A 20,717-nucleotide genomic window follows, 5' to 3' on the forward strand; every position below is an offset into this window, starting at 1 on the left:
GAAAATTACAATATATATTCCAGGAATAAGACTAAAACAGTTGGTATGCAACTATATTTTACAAATTAATAAGGAAAAAATTCCAGTGAAAATAATAGTGAAAAGAGATAAACAGGCAATACAAAATGTTAGATTTATATATTACTAGTAAATGAATGAGAGCTTCCCAAGTGGGCTAGTGGAAGAACCTGCCTGCCAATGTAGGAGATAGAAGAGATACAGGTTCGATTCCTGAGTTGGGAAGATCCCCTGGAGAAGGAGATGGCAACCCACTCCAGTCTTCTTGCCTGGAGAGTCTCATGGAAAGAGAAGCCTGGCAGGCTACAGACCACAGGGTTGCAAAGAGTCAGAAACAACGAAGTGACTTAGCACGCACAAATGAATGAAAAGCTAGAAAAAAAGACATCTTTTATCTTCTTCTATCAAGTACATTTCTTCACATCAAATAGGCAAAGTTTTAAAAATTTTATAAACTAAGTGTAAATGTGGAGAGAAAAAGCCACTGTAAATGGAACATAAGTGTTACCTTTCTGAAAGGCAAATTGGTGGTCAATTCATTCATATTAATTTATTGATAAGTAAAATACTTTAGAATATACATATATTTTGATTAAACAACTCCAATTTGGGAATTTTATTCTATGGATATTACCACAAAAATGTGAAAATCTGAATATTCAATGATATAAACTGATATTTATAAGAGAAATTGGGAATATATTAATACATGTAATAAATTTTGACACATACATGTAAATACATATACAGTGATTAAAATTATTTATGGTTCTATGTTTAGGTATGAACAGATATCTCTTGACTGAAGTTGTCATATTATTTATTGACTGGCTATGTATTATAAAGTAGAAATATTGTACAAGAATAGAAAATAGAATTTAGAATTTAAAAATAGAACCATGTCTAGTAGCAGCAAAAATATGATATCTAATGATAAATATTTCAAATTTGCACAAATGGAGAAAATTAGATTCTTCTATCTAGTTGCATTCAATATTAGAGGAAAATTGAACCCCTATGTGAGACTGTATCCCTTTCCCCTAATCTTTATTCAGGGATCAGTAAATGCATTTGGAGAACTGGGAGAAAAGGACAAATATCAAGTGTGACACATGTGTAGAAGGACTGGGCTCCGTTTCCCTCTGTGATCCGCCAGCACACAGAAGCCATTAAATCAGGTTTGGTATTGTGACTTTCTCAGACCGGACATTCTAATTTCCAAACTGAAACCAGGTTTGTGATTTAAAAATGACATTACTTGGGAAGAGCTATAAAGTCACTAAGTCTTCCCAAGTTTTCATCTGGCATCAGAAGATCATCTCATTGAGTAAAATTTTAAGGACAATAGTATATAGTACAAATTATATTCTATAATCTCAGCTTGCTTAATAGGAGCATAGAGATAGATTGTTTAATATCACACCTGCTTGAGGAAACTCTTAGATGACTTCTTGGAAGGATGATATTTTGGGTGGGCCTTTAAGGAGGGACAGAACTCTGAAGGGGTCCAGATGGTGGAGAAGAAATTGAAGAGTACTTCAGATAGAGGGAAGAGCAGGTAATGCTGCTAGTAATAGCAGTAATCACAGTAATGTTAGTAGTAGTAACAGGAGTAGAGGTGGAAGCACTTATAAAATAACAGTAGAAACGCCTCTTTATGGAGAACTAAAACATTCTGGACACTGAACTAAAGACAGTAGCCTCTACTGCTTCCCAGATTAATAGACATCAAGATGGACAAGTTTAAGTTATATCTGGTAAGGGTGAGTTGTTCAGTATGGTGGGAACACAAGGTTCCATGAGGCAGTATGAACGGTGAACCTTAGAAATTAAGTTGGAAATATTTTCTGTTGAGCTTTAAACAGAGTAGTTAAGAAGAATGTGCATTATTCTGTAGAAAGCCACTGTTTTCCAGAAGTAGAGTGGCAAGTTCATAGATGCCACATAGAGAGCATGTTTGGGAAAAAAGGTGTAGAGAGTTTAATGAAGCTAAAAGAGGGAGAAAGAAGCAGGATTTGCTGAAAGGTTAGTATAAAAGTAGGCTCAGATGGTAAAGAATCTACCTGCAATGCAATAGACCTGGGTTTGATCCTTGGATTGGGAAGAATTCCATGGACAGAGGAACCTGGCAGACTGCAGTCCACGGGGTCACAAAGAATTGGACATGATTGAAGTGACTGAGCATGTAGCATGCACAATTCCTGGAACCAAACTGATTGAAGAAGGGGTGGATAAAAACCATGGGCTTTCAAAATGTGTTCAATTTGTCTTTTTTCTTTTATTCATTCATTTATTTTTGCTTCTCTTTTTCTTTCACGCAAGTATGTGCATGTGTAGGAGGAAGGATGCTTTGGTGGGGTGGGTCAAGAGTAGCAGAATGAGTGCATGGGAGAAGAGGAACATGGAAGAACATAGTATGGCTGGGTTAGGGCCCCAAAGGTGGCCAATAACCCAAGAAATCATGTTTACAAAAAAAGCACTTGAAACTTGGTCCATCAGTGATGCTTCAGGGCCCTGATGACATAAGAAAAAACAAGAGTTAGGAGCATTTGTCTCTTGCATCAGAGTGTCTCTCTGGCGCATGGGATTCAACACCACCAGCCAGAGAGGACAGGGTAGAGGAGAACAAAGGCAACTCAAGATCAAAATGCTGAGCAGATTCATTTTATTGTTTTACATCAGTCAGAGAGCACCCTTTAAGAGAATACCACGAGGAGTAACTTAGGGAATTTTTCCTAGGGAAGTGAGGGTAGATATAGAGACAGAATCCAAGGCCGTGGAAGGGGATTCAGAAGAAAATTTGAGTTTCTGAACCCCAGGGAGGGTTCATTGTCTTTGCAAGTTCAGAGTCTTCTGCAGGACCTCTCAGGCTCTGCAACCAATGAAGGAGGATAAAGATGACGTCTTCAGCAGTGTGCTGTCCCCAGGTTGGATCTTGTAGATTCAGGGTCCACTTCAGCAGCAGCCGCCTCCAGAGGACTGACCACTCCCCTCTCCACAGCACCCGGAGCCCCCCGAGGGCTGGGGGCAGCAGTCAGACCTCTGGGGTCTGTGGTGGTGGGACCTGCGGCGCCTGTGGTGGCTCAGGCAGCAGCCCCCACACCCAGAGCTGCAGCAGCCCCCGGAGCTGGGGCCACAGCAGCCCCCGGAGCTGGGGCCACAGCAGGAGACTGGGGGGCACTTCGGGGGGCATTTAGGAGTGTGGCATTTGGGGGCACACTTGGGAGGGGGCTGGCACTGCTGTTGGTTCTGCTGGCAGGACATCTTGGTGGGTGGGTTCAGGAGCTTAGGGAGAGACAGACAGCAGGTCAGATCAGCACACAGAGACCTCCCTGCCCCTTCCTGACTTTTCAACATCATTTCTAACATGTATGTTTAAATAACTTGCCTCAGTTATTATTTTAATGTCTTATCAACTACTCTCATAGCATCTCCTTTGAACCTCATCTTATCCTTTTTAAAGTAGGAAGGGGCTATAACCTATTTTACCAATTTGAAAACTGACATTAAATGATATTTAAAAAACAATTCTTTTCACTTATTCAAATACTGAAATTGCTCTATAGAGATGAACTTAGAACTGAAATATTTAATTAATGGAAAAAAGTCCTGTTAACACCCTAAATAATTTCACGTTTTGGACATTTACAACTTCAGATTAGAAAGGGCTCTGAGGATTTTCCTGGCTGGCTCACCTTGTTAGAGAGAACGATGGGAGTTCCCTTGACTCAGATCCTGACCTATAATGGCCTCAGAAACACCTCTTACACCATCCTTAGCCTAGAAATTATTAAACTTCTTGTGCTTTTCCACCTCTAGAAGTGTACAATGCATTCCCAGGCTCTATCCTCACCCACGTGTATAATAATCTCCCAGAGTGCCTCTAATCCTCTCCTCACTCTGAGAATTGCTCAAATCATACCAGGCAGAGGATACAGTATCTCTAGAAGGTAAACTCCATTTCTGAGACCTGTTCCAGAATATCAGAGCAGCCGCCAGTGGTTTCCTTCTTTCATCCTGGGAGTCCCCCCTCCACAAAGCTGCAGATCTTTGGGTCCCTCCCGGTGTCCTTAGCCATCACTAAACTCCTATCATTCTCCCTGTCTTCCTGCCTGCTCCTGGTTCCTTCTGTCCTTCCAGGGCTTGTCTCTCTCTCTCTAATACTGTGGGCCACATCCCCCAAGGCCCTGCTCCCTGCCCTCCCTCTGGTCTGAGCGTCCTCTGTGAAAGGCCCTGCTCCCACTCCCAGTGGACACTCACCGGTGCACACACAGCACAGAGTCGTCAGCACCTCAGGAGAGGAGTGGATGGAGGTGCTCTGGCCCCAAGGCCCTTTTATCCTGGCCTTGGGCTCTGCCCTCAGGTGTGAGCCAGGGCCTGGGCATGAGAGGACCGCCTCCTGCCACCCACATGGTTCCTGTGACAGGTGATGACTGGCAGCTCCTCCTTGCCTCCCTCCACGGGGCTCAGAGCATCCCCAGCACCAGTGCCCCCTAATTCTCCTTACAGCTTACTGTCCCTTACACCTTCCTCTTGGAATTTGGCCTCCCAAGCTCTCTTGTCCTAGTTCTCTGAAATGGTCTGCTTTGAACTAAGACTAATGGAGCCCCCAAGGGTCTCTGCTTATGTCCCAGCCCCCTAGGCCCATCCTGTGTGTGTGTGGATGTCCATGTCTGTGCTGTTCTTGTTAAAAGCCTGGATTGGGGTGAGACCCATCTGGGACAGAACACCTGGTCCTGACACTCAGCTATGTGATCTTATGAAAATCACCTAACCTTTCTCATTTTGTTTCCTAAACTTTAAAATGGTTGAGTAAAACTACTCTCAATGATGTCATGAGAGTCAACAGAACCATAGAAGCAAAATGTCTGCAAAAGGTCCAATAGCACACTGTGTATGCAATCTCAGTCATATCCGACTCTTTGCAATCCCATGGTCTATGGGCCACCAGACTCCTTTGTCCAAGGGATTATCTTAGCAAGAATACTGCAGTAGGTTGCCATTTTCCCCTCCAGCAGATCTTCCCGATCCAGGGATCAAACCTGTGACTCCTGTGGCTCCTGCATACATCGGATCCTCACAAATGAGCTATCTATCCATTGATAATTAAAAGTGAGAAAATTTATTTAAAAAGACAGCTCTTTTCTAGGATACATACATCTGAGTTTTTAAATGACCAACTTTTTCACCTGAGCTTTTTTGTGCATTTTCATAAAACAATATTCCCGTCAAGTAACTAGGGAGTAAATCTGCATTGCCTTACATAGTAGAATGAGAATCTGCTTTCCAAGAATCTTACACAGGGAAAACTGTGAGCTGGTGGACCAGAAAGCAGCAAGAAGAGACAGTGAGAGGGTTCAACCCTGGGGCACAGGTAGAGGGCTGGGACCCTACTGAAATGTGTGCCCCGGTGGAGGAAGCAGGAGGACCTAACAGAACAGGAGGGCTTGGGGTTCAGTAGGAATCTCCAGTGTTAATTCTTTGTTCCTGCAAGAACCCAAGGTGTTCCTTCAACATTTTTACAAGATTAAGATAAGGACTAATGTCAGTTTGGTAGGTAGCAGGTGAGCCTTCCAAATGTAGAAGGCAACATCACAAAACAACTAAACAAATTAATCAGATGAAAGGAAATCAGAGCTAGGATTAATTATGGGAAGAAAACCTTCTTTCCAGAAGTGTCCAAAATAATTTTTTAGAGTAGAATAAGATACATTGAGTCAATAATATCTATATCAAGGTAATAATGGATAAGAATAACCAATATCTGGTGAAATGTATACATGTGCACAGGCATAGGGGGTTTTAGATTGACTTAGATTGACTATATTTTAAAAATTGTGGTATAAAACCTTACAGACAGAGATAGAGATGCAGGTACAGATACAGCCTCAGATACAGATATAGGTGCAGAATCTACCCTCCCTATCATTCTCAGCACCAGATATGAAAAGGTGGATCGCCTCTGCTGATGAATCCCATCTGCTAGGATTTCTCCTTGACTCCAGTCTTCACTGGGATACAAGCATGTTCTCCTTCCACCATCCCATTACGTCTGCCCTTTAAGTAAGCCTCATTCAGGGCTCCACACTGTGTTCAGGATTGAAGTAATCATTTTTGACTGATATGCAAGGCTCTCTGTAATATGACTTTGTACAACTACTCCAATTTCTGTTTTTCTTCCCAAGATTTACTGTATGGCTGTACGGTAAGCATATCTTTCCTTACTCTACTTCTCTGCTTTGTTCTATATTTTCCTTTCTGAGATGATGAGTTCAAGTCTCATTTACTCCATATGCTTTATGTGACATATCTTACATATGAGATTTTAACAGACCATCTGACAACCTGTGCCTTATATTTCTGATTCTCCTTCAGCAACCGAGACAAGGTTATGCACACATATGTAGTTAATAGATTTTTAAGAATTCTTTCATTAGCATTAGCACTGTGTAGTTTACAAGTAGCTCATCCCTATGACTGGTCATCCTCCTAGAAGACCACACACTGAGATAGGCACAGTGAGCTGTGATGGCCACATCACCCTGCAGAGATTTGCCCCTGTCTCACCTGGCTATGACATTGGCCCAGATTGTTCCAATGAGCTTAGTTATGGGGAAGTGGAAAGGAATATCTGTGCATTGGCTCACAGATATGGGTTGTGAATCCAGCTCCTGATTCCTAGAATGATGGGGTGAAGAAGTCATATGGTCCACACCTCTGCCTCGAGGCAGGGCAACATCTGAGATATCAATCTGTTTGGACTTGGGTGATGAGTCAGAGTCATGATTGCAATCGTATCACTTGGACTGACTTTTTGGCCCTGGATATTAGAGTTGGTGATGGACAGGGAGGCCTGGCGTGCTGCGGTTCATGGGGTTGCAGAGTCAGACATGACTGAGCGACTGATCTAAACTGAACTGATGAGCTGTCAATGGCTTTGGCCTCATTCAGTAAGCATTTTGACTACCAAAGGCTTTCTGAGGTCACCTATTCATTCAAGAGTTCTATAACTCTTACGATCATTCTTGCATCTTCTCAAGGAGCAGGAGATCTAATGGGAAGTAATTCAAGCTGAGTTAATTTTCTTCTGTGCCCTCCCACTCTCCTCTATGTGAGCTGCAAAGTGGAACATTATCACATTTTCCCTTCATGCAAATCTTTCTTTGAAGTTATAAATGGTAATCAATAATCTAAAGAAATAGAATTTCTAAATGATTGTTTCTCAATTATTAAGGGAGTGAAGGTATTTTAAGAGTGGCATAAAATCCATAATATATAAAGGAAAGAATTGATAAATTACATAAAATAATTTCTATATAACATAAAGCACCACAGGTAAGATTTGTTGTTGTTCAGTCACTAAGTTGTGTCTGACTCTGTAACCCCCTGGGCTGCAGCACGCCAGGCTTCCCTGTCCTTCACCATCTCCCAGAGTGTGCTCAAACTCATGTCCATTGAGTCAGTTATGCCATCCAACCATCTCTTCCTCTGTCATTCCCATTTCTTCCTGCCTTTAATCTTTCCCAGCCTCAGGGTCTTTTCCAATGAGTTGGTTTTTTACATCAGGTGGCCAAAGTACTGGAGTTTCAGCTTCAGCATCAGTCCTTCCAATGAATATTCAGGGTTGATTTCCTTTAGGATTGACGGGTTTGATCTCCTTACTGTCCAAGGGACTCTCAAGTGTCTTCTCCAGCGCCACAGTTCAAAAGCCTCAATTCTTCAGCTCCCTGCCTTCGTTATGGTCCAGCTTTCATATCTGTACATGACTACTGGAAAAACCATACCTTTGACTATACAGAATTTGTGGGCAAAGTGATGTCTCTGCTTTGTAATATGCTGTCTATGTTCATCATAGATTTTCTTCCAAGAAGGAAACATCTTTTAATTTTATGGCTGTAGTCACCATCCACAGTGATTCTGGAGCCCAAGAAAATAAAGTAAGTCTGTCACAGTTTCTATTTTTTCCCTCTCTATTTGCCATGAAATGATAGGACCAGATGCCATGATCTTAGTTTTTAAAGTCAGCTTTTTTTCCTCCTATTTCACATTCATCAAAAGACTATTTCGTTCCTCCTCTCTTTCTGTGATTAGGATTGTATTATTTGCATATCTGAGGTTGTTGATATTTCTTTCTGCAATCTTGATGCCAGCTTGTGATTCAACCAGCATGGCTTTTTGCATGATGTACTCTGCATGTAAGTTAAATAGGCAGGGTGATAATACACAGCCTTGACGTACTCTTTCCCAATTTTGAACCAGTCCATTGTTCCATGACAAGGGTTCCAGTCCAGTTCCATTGCTTCTTGACCTGCATACAAGTTTCTCAGGATACAGGCAAGGTGGTCTGGTATTTCCATATCTTTAAGAATGTTCCACTGTTTGTTGTGATCCACACAATCAGGCCTTAGCATAGTCAATGAAGCAGAAGTAGATGTTTTTCTGGAATTGTCTTGCTTTTTCTATGATCCAATGGATGTTGTTAGTTTGATCTCTGGTTCCTCTGCCTTTTCTAAACCTAGCTTGAACATCTGGAAGCTCTCGGTTGAAAGCCTAGCTTGAAGGATTTTGAGCATGACCTTGCTAGCATGTGAAATGAGCACAGTTGTACAGTAGTTTGAGCATTCTTTGGCATTGCCCTTCTTTGGGATTGGAATGAAATTCTTTTCAAGGCCTATGTCCATTGCTGAGTTTTCCAAATTACCTGGCATACTGCGTGAAGCACTTTAATAGCATCATCTTTTAGGATTTTAAATCACTCAGCTGGAATTCCATCAACTCCACTAGCTTTGTTTGTAGTAATGCTTCCTAAGGCCCACTGGACTTCCCACTCCAAAAAAAAATTACAATACATACCTAATAAGGAATTGCTTTACTTAATATATATATTTATCTCATAAATCTAAAAACATATAAAACCATAATGGACAAAGGACATAGAGAGCCCTCATTTCTCATATGCATACACATTCACACATATTGTGTTAGTCAGGAATCTTCAGAGAAAGAGAACCCATAGACCATGAACATGCTTGTAATGAGATTTATTCCAAGGTACTGGCTCCCACAGTTGTGAGGGCTTGTAAGTTTCATTTCTGTAGAGTAAGCACAGGTTGAAGATTCATGAAAGAGTTGATGTTAGGGCCTGCATTCTGAGGGCTGTCTGTAGACAGAATTCCATCTTCTTTTAGAGTGCTAGTCTTTTCTCTTAAAGCTTTCAATTGATTGGATGAAGTCACTCACACTCTGGAGGGTTATCTATTTACTCAAAATCTACTGGTTTACACATTGTTGCTCAGTCACTCAGTCATAGCCAACTCTTTGCAGCCCCATGGACTGCAGCATGCCAAGCTTCCCTGTCCTTCACCATCTCCCAGAGCTTGCTCAAATTCATGTCCATTAAGTTGGTGATGCCATCCAACCATCTCATCCTCTGTCTTCCCCTTCTCCTCCTGCCTTCAATCTTTCCCAGCATCAGGGTCTTTTATAGTGAGTCAGTTCTTTGCATCAGGTGGCCAAAGGATTGGAGTTTCAGCTTTAGCATCAGTCCTTCCAATGAATATTCAGGGTTGATTTCCTTTAGGATTGACTGGTTTCACCTTGAAGTCCAAGGGACTCTCAAGAGTCTTCTCTAACACCACAGTTCAAAGACATCAATTCTTCGGGGCTCAGACTTCATTATGGTCCAATCCTCACATCCATACATGAGTACTGGGAAAACCATAGCTTTGACTATATGAACCTTTTATGATTTACATGTTAATCTCATGCAAAGAAACAGTTTCACAGCAACATCTAGACTGGTTTTTGACTTACAGTCTGGGTACCATGGCCTCACCGAGATAACACATAAAGGTAACCATCACAGTTCACCCCTTGTCAGCTTGGCACCTGTACACATCTCCTTACACCACATTTATTCTCCAAATAAAGACAATGACAAAGTCACACTTCCAGATAACACTATGCACAACTATGCTGTGAACAACAGAAAATGCACTAACCCTTCCCGCAGAAGAGGACACAAGTTCTTTGAGTGATGTTTACTCTTCTCCTTGATAGCCTTAACATTAATATTGTGATATAAAGTTGGACAATGCTTCAGTGCAATACATCTTATGTTATGTGAGCAGGATTAGAGAGGGAATAAAACAAAGGCCTTATAGATACACATACATACAAACATATTCATAACAAAATATGGAAGATATACTAGTAATAATTAATGTCTGGATTGTGGGTATCTTTTACCTAATGGGGTGACCCAACATTAACTCCTGAAGAGTCTGGACCATTAGTACTCCTGTCTGAAGTAGACCGTTGTAGTTTTCCATTATCTGTCATCAAAGGGTATGATAGTAATAAGATATGCCCTAAGTCATCTGTCATATTCCATATATATTCTTCACTACATCCATTCTGAAGTAGTATTCCAACTTCCTAATGGTAATCAGGCTCAATCACTCCATCAAGCACATTGACACCCTTCTTTGTCATTTGATTCAGAGGCATAAGGATGCCAAAGTAGCTGGGTGGCAGTCTTAACTTTCAGTTCAATGGAATTACTGGGAGTCCTGGTGGAAGCATTCCTCTCTCAGGAACTAAGACCTCTTGATCAGCATGAGATCACAGGGACAGGAAGCAAAAATTTTGCTAGTAAATCTCTAAGGGTAATAGTATATGTGGTGCCACTCTATTTCCAGCTTTGATTCCTCGACCTACATAGTCTGGTTATAGAAGAAACAGAATCATAATATTGATTGCTGATTTTGAGCATATGCAGCCTCTTAAAGAGCCTTGCCCCAACCCTGAAAGGTATTCCCACTATCCTGGTTCTGTAACTAGGTCTTCAAAAGGCCATTCCACAGTTTGATCAAGTCAGCTGCTTGAGGATGATGGGGAACATGGTAAGAAGAGTGAATTCCATGAGCAGACCCATTGCTTTGTTTTACTTGCCATATTTGTCAGTTTTCTCCAGAGAAACAGAAAAAATATTATTTTATACACATGTATATACATACATATGTGTATATATGTATATATATACATATATATGTGTGTGTGTGTATATATATATATACATATATATATATATATATGTATATTGATGCAGTGGTAAAGAATCTGCCTTCCAATGCAGAAGATGCAAGAGACTCAGGTTCAGTCCCTAGGTTGAGAAGATCCCCTGGAGGAGGAAATGGCAGTCTGCTCTGGTGTTCTTGCCTGGAAAATCCCATGGACAGAGAAGTCTGCCAGGCTACAGCTCATGGGGTCACAAAGAGTCCGACAGGACTGAACGACTTAACACTAGCACTGTGTATATAGATATTATGTATATAATGTGTATACATATATATGTGAGTATAATGTATATACATGTATATGTATATTATATAATATATATATGAAGATATATATATATTTTTAATGGGTTCACTTAATTAAGGATGCTAAGAAATCCATGATCTGCTATCTGTAAGTTGAAAACCCAGGAAAGCTGGTGGTGTAATTCAGTCCACATCTGAAGGCCCAAGAACCAGGGGAGCCAATGGTGTAGATTCCAGTCTGGGTCTGAAAGCCTGAGAATCAGAAAAACCAAAGAAAAGTTCAGCTTCAACTCAAGAAATCAGTCAAGAATTTTAAAAGGGCAAATTTTTCCATCCTCTGCCTTTTGTTCTTTTCCGGTTCTCAATAGATTGCATAATTCCAAACCTACAATGGGAAGAGTAGTCTATTTTAATGAATCCCCTGATACAAATACTAGCCTCATTCAGAAACACCATCACAGACATATCTAGAAATATCACATAGCCTGGGCATCCTATGGCCATTCAGACCAACACATAAAATTAAGTGTCAGAGAAACAGTGTCTTGTGAAGCACCATGATGATAAATAAGACATACTATAAGTCCTCAGATGAGAATTTTGACAGAAGAATTGCATGCAAGAAAGACAAATCCATATCCAGAGAAAGTCTTTATGCCAATAAGAACAAAACACTGTCATTTCCTGATATGTCCTGGCACAGTCAACCTGCCCCCAGGCAGCTGGTTCATCAACCCTGGTAAAAGTGTCTTACTTGAACTCAGTGTTGGTCTTTATAGACATGTCAGTCATGGTGAGTGAAAATTCATGCCACTGAGCCCATGTATATCCACAGTTACCCTGGTTAAAGATTGCAGGTCCCTTTGAGGAATATAGGGGGAAAGACTGACAGTATTTAACTCTTGAGCAGGGTACCAGGGTTTATCTTCAAAGGGAACAGGCCTCTCCTTCATTCAAAGAGTTCTGGGTTTTATAAACTAGCTCAAGACTAGAAATTGATTGGGGGAACATGATTCTCTCTTTTTATGATTCAGTTTTGTTCATTTGACTTAGAACTTTTAAATTTATATCTATCAAGTGAAAATTTAGTAGGCTTGACATTTACTTCACTTCTAAGTATGCAGAGATTAACTAGCAGTGACAGAGCTCTCTGGCAGTCAGAACACAGACTGCCGCATTGACCCTGTCATCCATTTCTGCAGCCGCACCCACTTTGCTATTGGTGACTAAGTGCTGACACTTGCTCCTACTGTTCTGGGATCCAATTATCCCTATTGTGTTTAGGTTTCTCAATTTGGTGACATCAGATTCCATTGTAGTTTTTGGCTTATAGAGAAGAACCATCACAGAACTCTTCAAGGATGCCAGGGCTCCCCTTACAATGGATTTCTCCTGGTCATTATAAAAGGGGAGTCCTCTGAACCCTTCTGGGGTGGACAAGCAGATCTTAAATGACAACTTCACCTTAGATTCCAATAACACCAAGCCTCCAGATCCCTTCCTCTGCAGTAAACTAAGGCAGTTTTGGTGTTTCACCTTCCTTTAGTGGAGACTGCCTTTGCTTCATGTTATAGCCAATCAACCATTTGTTAGAGCCCTTTCTAACCCCCAAAGTTACAATGTTAAATCTAGAATATCTACTTGGCTGATCTAAATCCATAAAATTGGCCTGATCCAACTTTAAGTCCCTTCCACGATTACCCCGCCCGTAATATCCATTCCACACATAAGTCCTGGGTTTGTATGTATATAAATCAGAAAATATCATGTGGAGTGTAGTACACTTGCTTGTGGGTCACACGTTATGCCTCGCCTTTTGAGGTCTACTGGGACTTCAGTCCACTTCTCTAGGAGCAAAGGGAGACAATGGGGTGGTCCAGGTGAGAACCAGCAGTCTCTCGCAAGGCTACTTCTTATGTCAAGGTCATTACCGTTTCCTGGGACAATACAGGTTTAATTTACTCAGATGGGGTAGAAAGGTCTGCTTCTACTACAAATAACAACAACAACAATGATAATAATAGACCTGAATCTAGAAATTCAATGTTTTGCCTTTTCAGAATCTTTCCAAATATTTGCATTCCAATTTTCAGAATCCCGGGAATGAGTCAGTTATACATCATGTGAGGCATGATATCAGGTTCTCATGTGCTACAGACATAGCATCACTTCTGTGGGATCCCTTACATAATTGCATAATCACATCTAGTTAAGAAGACCCCCAGACAAACCCCAACTGAGAGTTTGTCCTCCAAACCAAGAGCTCCTTAAATATGCCCAGGACATGAACAATAAAAAGCCTAAGGGCTGTCACAGATAGTAGGAGATTGAAGAATCATGGCAACTAAATGCAGTGTTGGCTCCTGGATTAGACTCTGAATCAATAAATTTTTTGTTTTGCTATAAAGGGCATTAGCAGCACAAGCGGCAAATTTGAACAAGGTCTGTAGATACTGAGGCTTTAGGGGAACCAGAAGTTGAGTACAGAGTATGAGAAAGATGATGTAGGAAGAAAAATATCAGTTCAGACAAGAAGGAATACAGATTTCTAGCTTTATTGTTTCACATCAGGCTGGTTTATGCAAAAAGAGAAGCTGCAGAGGGACACGGGGTCTGTGCTTTGGGATTCTCAGAGATTCCACGCATATGAAAAGGAGGTGAATAAATGGATTTGGGAGGGAGTTTGGGGCTCCTGGACCCAAGGAATAGGTATTCCCTGGACCAGAGCTCAAAGGCCTCACCCAGACCCCCAGCAACTGGGGCAGGCCCAGCAGGAGGGGCAGGAGAAGAGGAAGTATTTGTCCGTCTGTTGTCCCCAGGCCAGCTCTTCTTGGCTCAGGGTCCACTTCAGCAGCAGCCGCCTCCAGAGGACTGACCGCTTCCCCCTCCGCAGCACCCGGAGCCCCCCGAGGGCTGGGGGCAGCAGTCAGAGCTCTGGGGTCTGCAGTGGTGGGACCTGCGGCGCCTGTGGTGGCTCAGGCAGCAGCCCCCAGACCCAGAGCTGCAGCAGCCCCCGGAGCTGGGGCCACAGCAGGAGGAGACTGGGGGGCACTTCGGGGGACACTTTGGGGGGCATTTTGGAGTGGGGCACTTGGGGGTGCACTTGGGAGGGGGCTGGCACTGTTGTTGGTTCTGCTGGCAGGACATCTTGGTGGGCAGGCTCAGGAGCTGAGGGAGAATCAGAGAACAGATCAGACCAGCACACAGAGACTTCCCGGCCCCTTCCTGACCTTTCACCATCTTTCTATCCCCTTTCGTTTGACAAACTATTTAAGGCAGCCCTAGATAAATAAACACTGAAAGTTTCATTGTTCCCAGTGGTTGCTCAAATGCTCTCATAGCTTCTTTTTTTTAATGTCAAATGTTCTCCTGCTGTATAATTAGAAAAACTGAGATCAAATAATAAGAAAATGTTCTCAAACCCAAACATCCAGTATGTAGGAGAGCTACTATAATTATACTGTAAGAACCATGAAAAAATCCAAGAAGCAGTTTAGAAATGAAGTCATATCTTTAGGGAAAATAGTCATTCCCTCTTGGAAAATTTCCTAGATATTCTTGTCCTATAGGGATATAGATGTTCACAATCTCAAAGGATGTTGGAGATTGCCCAGGAGAAGTAGCTTTTTAATTAATATAAGCTGGGACTTGCACACAGGCCCTTGAGCTAGTCCAGTGCTCTGTATTCTCCATAGACACTCACCACAGACTAATACCTCAGCACCAAGCTTTGGGGTTTGCCTCTTCACTTCTGCAGACCCACTAATCTGAGAGTTTAAAAGAGGTCAGTCAGTTCTGATTTCCTCTCTCCTGGCTGAGTACTACTATCACCATCTCTGCTTTTCCAGGAGGACAGTTACGTTTTCAGAGATAAGCGTCCCTTTTTGAACACACCTGTAGGTTAGCATGATGATCAATGTTGCAAATCCTTCAGATCACTGACCAAAGAACACATCAGTTGGATTTCTCTAGAGCACTCAGTCACAACTCCACAACTCCTCCTACCCAGGTTCCCAGCCTCCTCATTGCCCCTTCCCTCAGCTTTCCCAAGACTTGTTATTTTGCTAAAAAAAAAAGACCAGTCTCATCCTCTTCTCACCCTCCCCATCTCAGCATACACACATAGGCATGCAGACACATTGCAAAGCCTCCACATGTCCTCCCCCCTGGTCTGAGCATCGTCTGTAGAAAGCCCTGCTCCAGGTCCCAGTGGACACTCACCAGTGCATACACAGCCCAGCGCTGTCAGCACCCAGGAGAGGAGTGGATGGAGGTGCTCTGGCCCCGAGGCCCTTTTATCCCAGCCTCGCGCTCTGCCCTCAGATGTGAGACACTACCTGGGCATGAGAAGACTGCTTCCTTCCACCCATGTGGTTCCTGTGACAGCCGGTGACTGGCAGTGCCTCGCCTCCCTGCACGTGGCTCAGGACATCTGTGACCACCAAGGTTACGGCTGCTCAGAAATGCAGGCAGGGAGGGAAAATCCTCTTGTCCTCCCCGACTTGTTCTTTCTGAAGGGCCCCTTTCTTGAGGACTCCTGCCTTTCCTTCTTGGAACCATCCTGCCTCCATCCCTACCCCTTGCTCTGCCCAACACTACCTTTTTCTTCCCAAATGTTATCAATGACTACATACAATCTGGTTTAAAGCACGTTTTAAAGATATTTGTTCATGTTTTATTCCATCTTCATAACCCTGACACTATATATATAGTTTCAACTTTATAGTAATGGCATCATACTTGAGTGACTCATCTGTAACTTTCTTCTTTACACAGGACTTTGTGAGTTACTCAAGCTGATTTGCGTAGCTATAGTTTCTTTCTACAATGTATAGTATCTATCTTATGATTAGAGTGTGAGAGCTTGATTTTATCCTTCCTCTTTTTTTAGATGAGCACTTAGATTGTTTGCTCTCTTTGCTGTATAAAGATTGCAGCTATGGAGATTTTTGTTTGCTTTCATATATATTGGGGAGATTCTCTAAGTTAAGCCCCTACAAGTGGGGCTGTTGTGTTTTAGATCATGTCCATCACTCTAATTTCCTCTTATCAATTTCTAGTTCTACTTGTGATATATTAATATAAGAATCACCCTTTCTACATGCTGTTACTGGACTTAAAATAATTGCCATTGGATGCATATGAATTGGTATACTATTGGAGTTTTAATGTGTCTTTTTGCTTAGTAATGATCATGAGCATCTTTTTATGTTGGTCATTTGGATTTTCTCTTCTACGAATTTTCTGTTTTTATTTTAAAACTATTTTTCTATTTTTAATTTCTTTTTGTTAGGATCTGTCAGTGTTCTTCACATATCCTGGTTACTAATGCACTATTCTTAAATGAGCTGTATCTTTCCTGAATAAATTGTTTTCCTGTTTGCCTTTTAATGCTGTCATTTAATTAGAAAGTGTTTTATTTTTAACATAACTGCATTTCTGCACCATTGTATTGTTTGCACTTTTCATGATTTTAAGACTTCTCAACCATTTATAAATTCAGAAATCTGTTCTTTTCAGTTTTCTTTGGAAAGTTGTAAAATGTTGCTTTCTTTCAGAAGTTAAGCGAGTTTGGGGCAGAATGGATTCATGCATATGCATGGCCCAATGGCTTTGCTGTGCCTGAAAAGATCACATTGTTAATTGGCTGTACACCAATATAAAGTAAGAAGTTTTTAAAAAGTTAAGGCCTTTATTCAACCTAGAAAGAATTTTTGTACAATTTCATATTTAACATTTTTTCCAAGTGGATAACAGTTATCTCCTTATCATAATCAAATATTTCACTTTCACCACTAATCTAAAATACCTACTCAGTCAAAACTGAATTTCCATATATGTGCACTTCTGTAGTTGGACTGATGATTATTTTCATTGTCAGTTTGTCCCTGTGAGAATATCCTGCTGCCTTCATTACTGTAGGTGTAAAATCAGTTGCACTATCTAATCATACAGGTTCCGTGATTTTGTTCTGCTCCCTAAGATTGTTTTAACAATTACTAGATCTCTCTTCTTTCTTATAAATTTTAGAGTCAGCTTGTCATGTCCCACAAATGGAAATGAAGAAAGACAAAACATCTTCAGAATTGTGATGAAAATTTCACACGATATTTTCATTAATCTGTGGAGTGACAAATTTTATAATTTTTCTTTCTATTCATTCATAAATACAATATAACTCTACTTATTTTGGTACTTTATAATTTATTTCAATAAAGTCTTCTCTTTTACCAAAAAATTTTACACAAGGACCATATTTTAGACTTTATATATTTTTTATACTTTAGCAAATTCTAAAGTTATATTTTTGAATTACTTTTTGCTGGTCAGTAAAAACATAATTTGTTATATATTCTGATACATCTTGCAACTTTTCTAACTTTTGTTTTTATTTTAATTTCCTGTAGCAATTATTCTTACACATATGATTTTTATATAATCGTTTTTCCTTAGGTTACATTCTTAGAAGTTAAATGCCTATTTTAAAGAGTATGTTCACCTTAAAGCTAATTTGTATACAAAGAGTAATTATGTGTTGAATAATGAATCACCAAGCTTCCATTCAGATGGCTAGGCCAATCTATATTTCTAACAACTTAAAATCCACTTCTGATCACCTTCAGCAATACTAAGCTTTGTTACCCCTTTTATATTTGTTCCAGTTCTGTATAAAGGAATAAATCTGATAGGCCTCATTCCTGAGAAGTCATTCTTATTTATTTGTACTTTGTGGTTACTTGCATGTACAAACATGAAACAATAAATTTCAAAATGCATTATTCATGTGAATTTCTCCCTAAGCTATTTGTTCTTGCATTTTGTCCATTAGTTTGTAAGTAGGTTTATTTATTTTCTATAAAATTATAATAAATTACTGTTTATTTTGAATTTTGACCTATTACTGATTTGTATATTTTGTTTTCTCTCAGGTGGTTGTTTCTAAAATTATGCATTGCCCCATATAGGTTTTTAATGTGGTGATATTTTATTAGTTACTTTATTTTAATTGGAGGATAATTGCTTTACAATATTGCGGCGGGTTTTGCCATACATTGACGTGACTCAGCCACGGATGCTCATGTGTCCCCAGACCTGAATCCCCTCCCTCTCCCCTCCCCACCCATCTCTCTGGGTTGTCCCAATGCACCAGCTTTCAGTGCCCCGCTTCATGCATCAAACTTCCACTGGTCACCTGTTTTACATAAGGTAATACACATGCTTCAGTGCCATTCTCTCAAATCATCCCACCTTCGCCTTCTCCCACAGATCCAAAAGTCTGTTCTTTACATCTGTCTCTTTTGCTGCCTTGCATATAGGGTCATCATTGCCATATTTCTAAATTCCATATATATATGCATTAATATACAGTATTTGTGTTTCTCATTCTGACTTACTTCACTCTATAGGATAAGCTCCCGTTTCACCCACCTCATTAAAACTGACTCAAATGTGTTTCTTTTTAGAGCTGAGTAATATTCCATTGTGTCAATATGTACCACACTTCCTGATCCATTCGTCTGCCGATGGACGTCTAGGTTGCTTCCATGTCCTAGCTATTGTAAACAGTTCTGCAATCAACATTGGGATACATGTGTCTCTCTCAATTAATGTGGTGGTATTTTTTGCCATGCTTAAAATATTTTACTTACAAAAAATCACTAGGTACATATTCTAGTAATTTTGAAGTATTGATTTATTGTTGTTAGTATAAGTAGATGTTTGGAGTAGAAGGAAATGAAAAAGAATCACTTATACATATAGTGTGGGATCTGGAAAACAGAGGAAAGTTCATCTGCGTTAATTCTCACTAGAGGCCAGCATTCTTCTCTCCTACCTCCTGAGATTATGAGAGCCTGACCACAGAAGAAACATGTTCTCTCAGAACATCAGTCCTTTACTAGCACACATTATTTATGTTAAAATGGCACCCAAGCCATTGAGATCTAAACCCAGTTGTAAAGATGTTACATCATGTTGCTAAACCCAAGTCAAGTTAACTGGTATTTTAGGGCACTGCCCTTTGTGGTGGCAGAGGCATGGACAGAATAATTTCCACAGTCCATCATCTTTGGAATGAATAGACTGGATTCCTGAATCAAAGCTGCCTGCATGAACAAAGCAGTCAAAATCTTGACTACATTCTAATTAAATATACTCTTTGAAACAGCATGAGCCATACCCAGGTATTCAAAGAGAAGATTTATGCAAGATGATAGGGTTTGTACACTGTAATGTGAACATCTCAGAGTAAGAATTCTGTTGATGATGGCTCAAGTCATCATCAAAGTAAAATTAGCACTAATATTAATGAATAAATTTTAAAACTCGTTACCCATTGAATGCACAGTCCTATATTAGGAGCTGATGAGGGAGATAGAAATATAAGACCCAAGCTGAGAATTCAAGGAGACTTTGTTTTAAACGTATTTCAGAGAAAAGACTCAAAAAGAATATCACAGCAAGTTATATTTGAACAAAACAGTTTCGGTAGAACATAAAACATGGAATAAACCATAGGAGTTTGACAAGCAGAAACAAATTACAGTAGGAAAAAAGTGAGCCATTTCAGCTTAAGAAGAATATTTCTAAGTGGAAGTAGCAAAGTCTATACTGGAGATGTATCCAAGGTCTACAAAGCCCTCAACAATCCATCAGCAGAGACTGGCTCATTGTAGACCCCAAGGTGACACCTCCTTAGTGGTCCAGGAAACTTACTTCTGAAGGTGAGGGATGGAACCTAGTGAAGAATAGAATTCAGTGAAGGAATTGAAACCCAATGAGGGATGGGGCAAAGGAGAGATAAGTCATGTTAGAGGCAGAACAATTTAGAGATGGCTGAGCACCAGGCAATTCCAGATGCAGAGAGAATCATGATGAGATATATACATGTGTGTATGGGTGTAGATGTGTATACATCCACATGCATACATATCGTCTCATATTTAGCCTCTCTCATAATCTCTGTGATATTTCTAAGTAGCAGTGTATTCAAGTACATACAGACTATATATCTCAGCACTGTAGGGTTCATACTGCACAAAGGGACCTAGATATTATCAAATCAATATCTATTCTGGGTCTAAGGAATTCCTGAGTTCTTCCCCAAGTCTGAGGAAAGTAGACTTTCTTTCTATAATTATCTCTAACTCCAATTCTTCTTCATCTGATAAATTAGTCTAGTTGTTTAATAATCTTGTAATATCATAGATAGGGCTCTTGTTATCTGGCTTACTATCAACCCAAATGCAAGCTCTGGCCCTTTCCCTTACTCTCCTACAAATGTGAAAATACCAATATTCCTATGAAGAAAAGCCTGTGTTCATATAGATAACTGAGTTGAAGTCCTAAAAGAGTAGAAATTGGAAGACACTCATA

General features: G+C 40.5%; 1 long non-coding RNA gene across 1 annotated transcript; it reads right to left on the minus strand.

The window, feature by feature from the left end:
- Positions 1-2,666: 2,666 nt before the first annotated feature.
- LOC122427341 lies at positions 2,667-4,327 on the minus strand. The gene is made up of 2 exons (XR_006265397.1): positions 4,279-4,327; positions 2,667-3,303 (listed from the first exon to the last, which is right to left on the minus strand). It is a non-coding gene; the product is annotated as an uncharacterized LOC122427341 (long non-coding RNA).
- Between the last annotated feature and the right edge of the window lie 16,390 nt (positions 4,328-20,717).

This window comes from Cervus canadensis, chromosome 2, assembly GCF_019320065.1.
Source record: "Cervus canadensis isolate Bull #8, Minnesota chromosome 2, ASM1932006v1, whole genome shotgun sequence".
NCBI classification, from domain to species: domain Eukaryota; kingdom Metazoa; phylum Chordata; class Mammalia; order Artiodactyla; family Cervidae; genus Cervus; species Cervus canadensis.